Source organism: Erythrolamprus reginae, chromosome 4, assembly GCF_031021105.1.
Source record: "Erythrolamprus reginae isolate rEryReg1 chromosome 4, rEryReg1.hap1, whole genome shotgun sequence".
Lineage (NCBI taxonomy): Eukaryota > Metazoa > Chordata > Lepidosauria > Squamata > Dipsadidae > Erythrolamprus > Erythrolamprus reginae.
Window position 1 is genome coordinate 37,248,466 of NC_091953.1, and position 6,349 is coordinate 37,254,814.

The following is a 6,349-nucleotide window of genomic DNA, read 5'->3' on the forward strand; positions in this document are numbered from 1 at the left end:
CCAACTTTGTCACCCTCCAGATTACATGTTTTAAATCACAATTAGCACTTCTTGCTTGTATGTTCTGCCGATTTTGGATTGAACCTGATCATAAAACTCATGAACCTCTTTTTCTTCATGGGTGGTTGGCATATAAACCTAAAAGGAATATCCACAAAAATCTATTTGATATTATTTGGTCATTGTTTGCATTGAAGCCAAAGACTGTTGTTGCTATACTCTTCCTGACAATAAAAACAACAGCAATACTGTTCCTTCTTTGTTTTTCGTGTTCTAAATAAAAGTTTGATTTTCTGATTGAAAGTGTGTTCAGTCAGTCCATCTCACTTCACTGATGCTTAACATTTCAATGTGCAGCTGGTCCATCTTTTACAAGACCTAATTTATCTATAGTTAAGGTTTAGTGTGATGTGATGTGATGTGATTTGGTGCATTGAGCTTCCCTATATTCATGCTTCTTAATTCCATATTAACGCCGTAATTCTGTCTACAGATTCAAATTTTGGTTTTCCTGTACGATATCAGCAACTAGAGACTTTACTACTTTACTACTACTTTGTAAATATTATTAATATACAGAAAGGTCCTTGGTACTTCTTCAATAGCATATTGAGTGCTATCTATCCTGATGTGCCCATTTTCTGGCACTATAACATCAATCATTTTACATTTTCTATTAAATGTGGTTTTCTTGGTAAAAATACAGGAGCTGTACCATTTCCTTCTTCCATGCAGTATGAACTGTCTTTGTCTTTGTAATTACAGTAATCATCTCCCTCCATTATCTTTCCTGTATCAGTGCTGCTCAATATAGGTGATTGCTTGCTTTTAATGTGCAGCTGGGATGACCTTTTCATCTTGGATGACCCAGATGGGAATATTTACTTCCGGTTTACACACCTGAGATTCTTTATTCATCCCTCCCAGATGACACATCTGCCAAGATAAGGCAGCACAGCAAAAGTGGTCCATTAAAGGCAAACATCCATATTTTTCATAGTTGTCTTGCTAATGTTTTGTCCATTTCATTTTTATCCGTTCTTTGGAATTTTGTTTGTTTGTTTGAGATTGTCCTCAGTATACTTTCCTTTTAGTAAGCTTCCTTAAAACTGTCAACTTTTTCCTTTTGAATTATTAGTAACAGTTCAAATAACTATCAAGTATACTATTTAGCTCTGTCACACATACACACGATGCATAAAGAAAATGAAATACAGTGGTACCTCTACTTAAGAACTTAACTCATTCCGTTACCAGGTTCTTAAGTAGAAACTTTCTTAAATAGAAGTAATTTTTCCCATAGGAATCAATGTAAAAGCAAATAATGCGTGCAAACCCATTAAGAAAGAAATAAAAGCTCAGAATTTGGGTAGGAGGAGGAAGAGGAGGACGACAGTCGCTGCCGAAGCAAGAAGGTGAAGTGAGAGGAATCAAAAAAATCCAAAACTTTTTTTAAAAAAGGGACTGAAGTGGTGAGGAGCATGCGCCTCCCATACACCCGTTGTGAGGCTGCCTCCCATACACTGAATCAGAGAGAGAAACCCAGGTGAGCGAGGGGGGAACCTTCCGCTTCTTTGACTGAAAGGCTGCTGCTGCTACCTGCTTCCTCTTCCTTCCCATGCTGAAGGGCTTCCCTCTCCTCTTGCTCGTTCGCTTTGTAGCCGGCGCCTTTCCTTGGTTTCCTGTGGTGATTCCTTGGCTGAAGCCGAGTTGATCTGGGTGGGTCAAAGAACCCCCTTTTGCCTTTTGGCACCCACACGCTCCAGGAGGCAATCTTGCACCGGTTGTATGGGAGGCAGCACGAGGAAATCACCAAAGTGGTTTATTCCTTTTCCAAGCACCCAGAGATAGGAAAACGCTCTGTTCGCTCTGGGCCGCCAAAGCCTCCTTAAGCACCATCGAAAGGCTCCTCTGGCTGCCCAGGAAAGCCTGAGATAGCCAGGATTAAAGGGGGAATGTCAGGAAACTGGGTGGACCTTCATTCCGCTTTTAAATTCGCTGGGAAATTTTTCTGGGCTCGAGTTCTTAGATAGAAAATGGTTCTTAAGTAGCGGCAAAAAAATCTTGAACACCTGGTCCTTATCTAGAAAAGTTCTTAAGTAGAGGCATTCTTAAGTAGAGGTATTCAATTCTTTCTAGTCTGGTGCATGAAATTAATGAATTATCTTCGATTGTTACATGTGCAATAAGAACCAGTAGGATTCAACATTGAACTAAACAGATTATGAGTGCTTAGATCAGTGATGGCGAACCTTTTTTTCCTTGGGTGCCGAAAAAGCATGCATGTGCGCTATCGCGCATACACAAGTGCCAACACTCATAGTTCATTGTCTGGGGAGGGTGAAAACAGCTTCCCCCACCCCAGAGAAACCCCTCTAGAGGCTGGAAATGGCCTCTTTCCCAACTTCTGGTGGGCCCAGTATGCTCCTGTTTCACTCTCCCCAGGCTCCAAAGGCTTCCCTGGAAGCTGGGAGAGGGTAAAAATGCCTTCGCCCATCTCCCTGTACTGGAGACAAGAAATTTAAAACTTAAAACAAGAAATTTAAAACGTATTTTTTTACAATGTAATGGTTCTACTCCTTATGAAAATTCAAGACTTTACTGATAATGATTTATCTTCTCAGTTACTTAGCATAAAAGCACAAAACCTGTAAATATTGCATAAATAGAAATCTATTTAGTGCTTTTTCAAAATCAATTGCTTGGGATCTTTGAAGTCTATAACTGAGTTCTATGCTAATCTTAATGTCTGTTAACTCAGGAGTGTCAAACTCAATTTCATTGAGGGACACATCAAGGTTGTGTTTGACCTGGGGGAGCAGGGTGTGTGTGGCCAGCGTGAGCATAGCCAGCTCGACATCACTCTTCTTGGGGACACTGGTGGTGGCCCAAACGCTCTGCCAGTGAAAACAGGCTCACGGAATCTGTTTTCACTGGCAGAAGATTTTAGGAAGCCAGGACAGCCGAAAATGTAGCTCGAGAGCCCATTCTTGCCGGCAAAAGCACCGCGGGCCCATCCTTCGCTGTTTCCAGGGTGGCCCCATGGGCCAGATCTAAATACCCCACAGGCCGAATCTGGCCCCTAGGCCTTGAGTTTGACACCTCCGCTCTAACTCAGAACAGTGTAGTACAGGGCTATCAAACTCCTAGCCCTTGGGCCGGATGCATCACATACTGGCCATGCCCATGCCTGGTTTAGTGAAAGGGGGAAAAATCCCAATACGTCTCGTGACACCACCTTGACTATGTGAATTTGACACCCCTGGTGTAGGGTATCTGCTTTGTAATTCAGATCTTTGTAATTCAAATCTAACCAAGATTTTGATATCTTACAGTTGTATTCATTAGATATTTACAGAATTTCAAGTATTTTATGCTACTTTAATATGGGAATGCAAATTAGACACCAGAAAATACATTGGATGTTGTGTAATATCTTGGCATATGATCTAATTGTATTAGACAACTGTATTAATCACAGAAAACTAGATACACAGTTAAGTTCATATGTTATAAATAATTTGTTTATATCCTTAAACTGTAACAAGGGAATTATGAAAACACAAATTCATTTTAAAATAACTTTTAGTTTCCTCTGTTGTCTTATCCATAGGAACATCTCATTTCTTTCTGATTTTATCATATTATAGACCATTTAGCATATATAATGGATTCCTCGGAGAGGGGCGGCATACAAATCTAATAAATTATTTATTATTAATTATTATTATTTAGTCATATTTGGAGCAGTTTTTTCTAAAATTGCTGGAATTATTCCAATATCACTAAAGAATTAAACTGAAACAATATAATTGCTGTAGTTATTTATCTTAAAAACAAACTGTCTGACCACACGCAGAGCTTAAAACTATCTGCCACTTTTGCTATTATAAACTGCTAAACTGGGACATTTGCTCAAATGAATAATCTGTTCATACTAAAGGTCTTTGTTGGTAGTACTGGACAGTATTTTTTGACAATATACTTCCTTGAAAATTTTTCCATATAAATGTTTTCCCCTCTTGTAGCTCTGGAAATTTTTCTGTGTGTTTCAGAGAGCAATGTGCATTTCTGGTAGTAAGAACCCCTATGGCCCTCTGTTAGCAGGGCTAGAAAATGCATCTGAATCTAGAGTACATGGCAGACTCACTGCATGGTAGCAAAGCATACAAATAAGTGTTAAGATGGCAGCTGACAAGCACATCCTTAGCCTTTTACTTGGGTTGTCTTTCTTACAATAAATAAGGGCTAAGAAGTATTTTAAAACAAAAACATAACAGTACTGCCTTACTGCATCATGACTAAACCCAAAACAAATTTCACACACCTTAGCCTAGCTAACAATTTTACAATGGTATTTCAATCCACTTATTTTTTTTTAAATCAAATAAAACATAATGCGTTTAATAATAATAATATGCAGTATAATAGGTTAGAACCCTTAATAGTACCTATGTCACTTGCATCATTCCTTGCTAATGATAAGGACTCATTATCCTGTCATTTTAGGCAAATTTTGGTAACCAATACCCAATTTTGCCCCGTGCTCTCATCCTATTCTATGCAAGAGAGGATATTTGAACTACATTGCCAGCCACCCATTTAGGACGTTCAGGAATAGGTTGAGATGAAGGGGAAGACAGAGAATTGTAGCTGAATGGTGTTGGTAGAAAATAATAAATTTAAAGGGAGAAGAACTGGTCATAGAAATGGCAGCAATTATTATTTGCAAGAATAGGTGGAGAGGCATGGTGGAGATGTAAATTAGTTTTAAATTTCCATTTCCTGTCTCTTCTGCTTTCATTAATATGCTTATATTAATTATTTCTGCACTTATAGGTAGTTCTTGATTCATGACTCCAACTGAGCTCAACATTTCCAATGCTAAGAAAGTCAGTCATTAAATGAGTTTTGCCCCATTTCACAACCTTTCTTGTCATAATTGTTAAGTGAATCATTGTAGCTGTTAAGTTAGTAACGCAGATGTTAATTGAATCTGGCTTCCCTATTGACTTACATTTGTCAGACCTTTGGACCATGCTTTGATTTTTGGGAACTGTGGCAGATTTGGTAATTATGGGCACTGTACTTAACCTCTTTACCTTGTAGTCAGCTAAGACCTGGAACCAATTTGGAATTCAGACTAAGGGAAAACTGAGGGCTGGGGTGGAGGTTCACTGGCACCATTGGTGGGTATTTTGATGCTGTAATAAATGAGCAATAAAGGGATTTTACTTAACCTCTGCTTTGGCAGCATGACTTGGGTCAGAACAGAAATGCTGCAATGGTTGCAAGTGTGAAAACGGTCATGTCACTTTTTCATTATAAATTTGAACCGTCACTAAATGAACTGTTGTAAATTACCTGTACACATTTTTAAGAGTACAGTGTTCCCTCGATTTTCGCGGGTTCGAACTTCGCAGATAGCCTATACCACGGTTTTTCAAAAAATATTAATTAAAAAAAATACTTCACGGGTTTTTTCTATACCACGGTTTTTCCTGGCCGATGACGTCATACGTCATTGCCAAACTAATAATTTTTGCAAATAAATAACAAAAATAATAATGATTGTTAATAAATAATTATGTTTATAAATATCAGAATCACCAAGTGCCTTATTCAATGGCGAGTACCAGTAATAATGGTGAGTAAATGGTTGTTAAGGGAATGGGAAATGGTAATTTAGGGGTTTAAAGTGTTAAAGGATGGCTTGTGATACTGTCCATAGCCAAAAATGGTGTATTTACTTCCGCATCTCTACTTCGCGGAAATTCAACTTTCGCGGGCGGTCTCGGAACGCATCCCCTGCGGAAATCGAGGGAACACTGTACATGGAGTACATGGACTTGCCCATATCCCTTTTTGGCTCACAAAGCTATTTTATTGGCAAGTGGGGCTGAGTTATTAAAAACATTACATTTCGTATACAATACTACTGTTGTTAAGGTTCCAGATAGCATCCAACTAAATCAGAGTCCAAGTCAAAGAACTCCTCAAAGTTCGAATTTATTGCCGGAGCCATCCTGGCACCTACCCTCGGAAACCTGAATATGTCTTTCCCACCCACTTGAAAGTTCACATCCCTAGTCCACCACCCACAAACTTGCCATGTTGCTCACTCAGATTGTGCCAGCATGGCAAGTCCTCCTTCCGTTTCCGTCCAGGTGGGTGGACATAGGATGGCCTTGAGCCACTCAAAAGAATGATTTGTGGCTGCATCTATTCCCTCATGAAAATTACTCCTCCCAAGTTCCCATAAACATCAGGCCTTCTATAAGTCATGTGGCAAGCCATTAATTGATCACCAACTGCTACACCGGCTGGACAACTGTTTGCTACTATTATT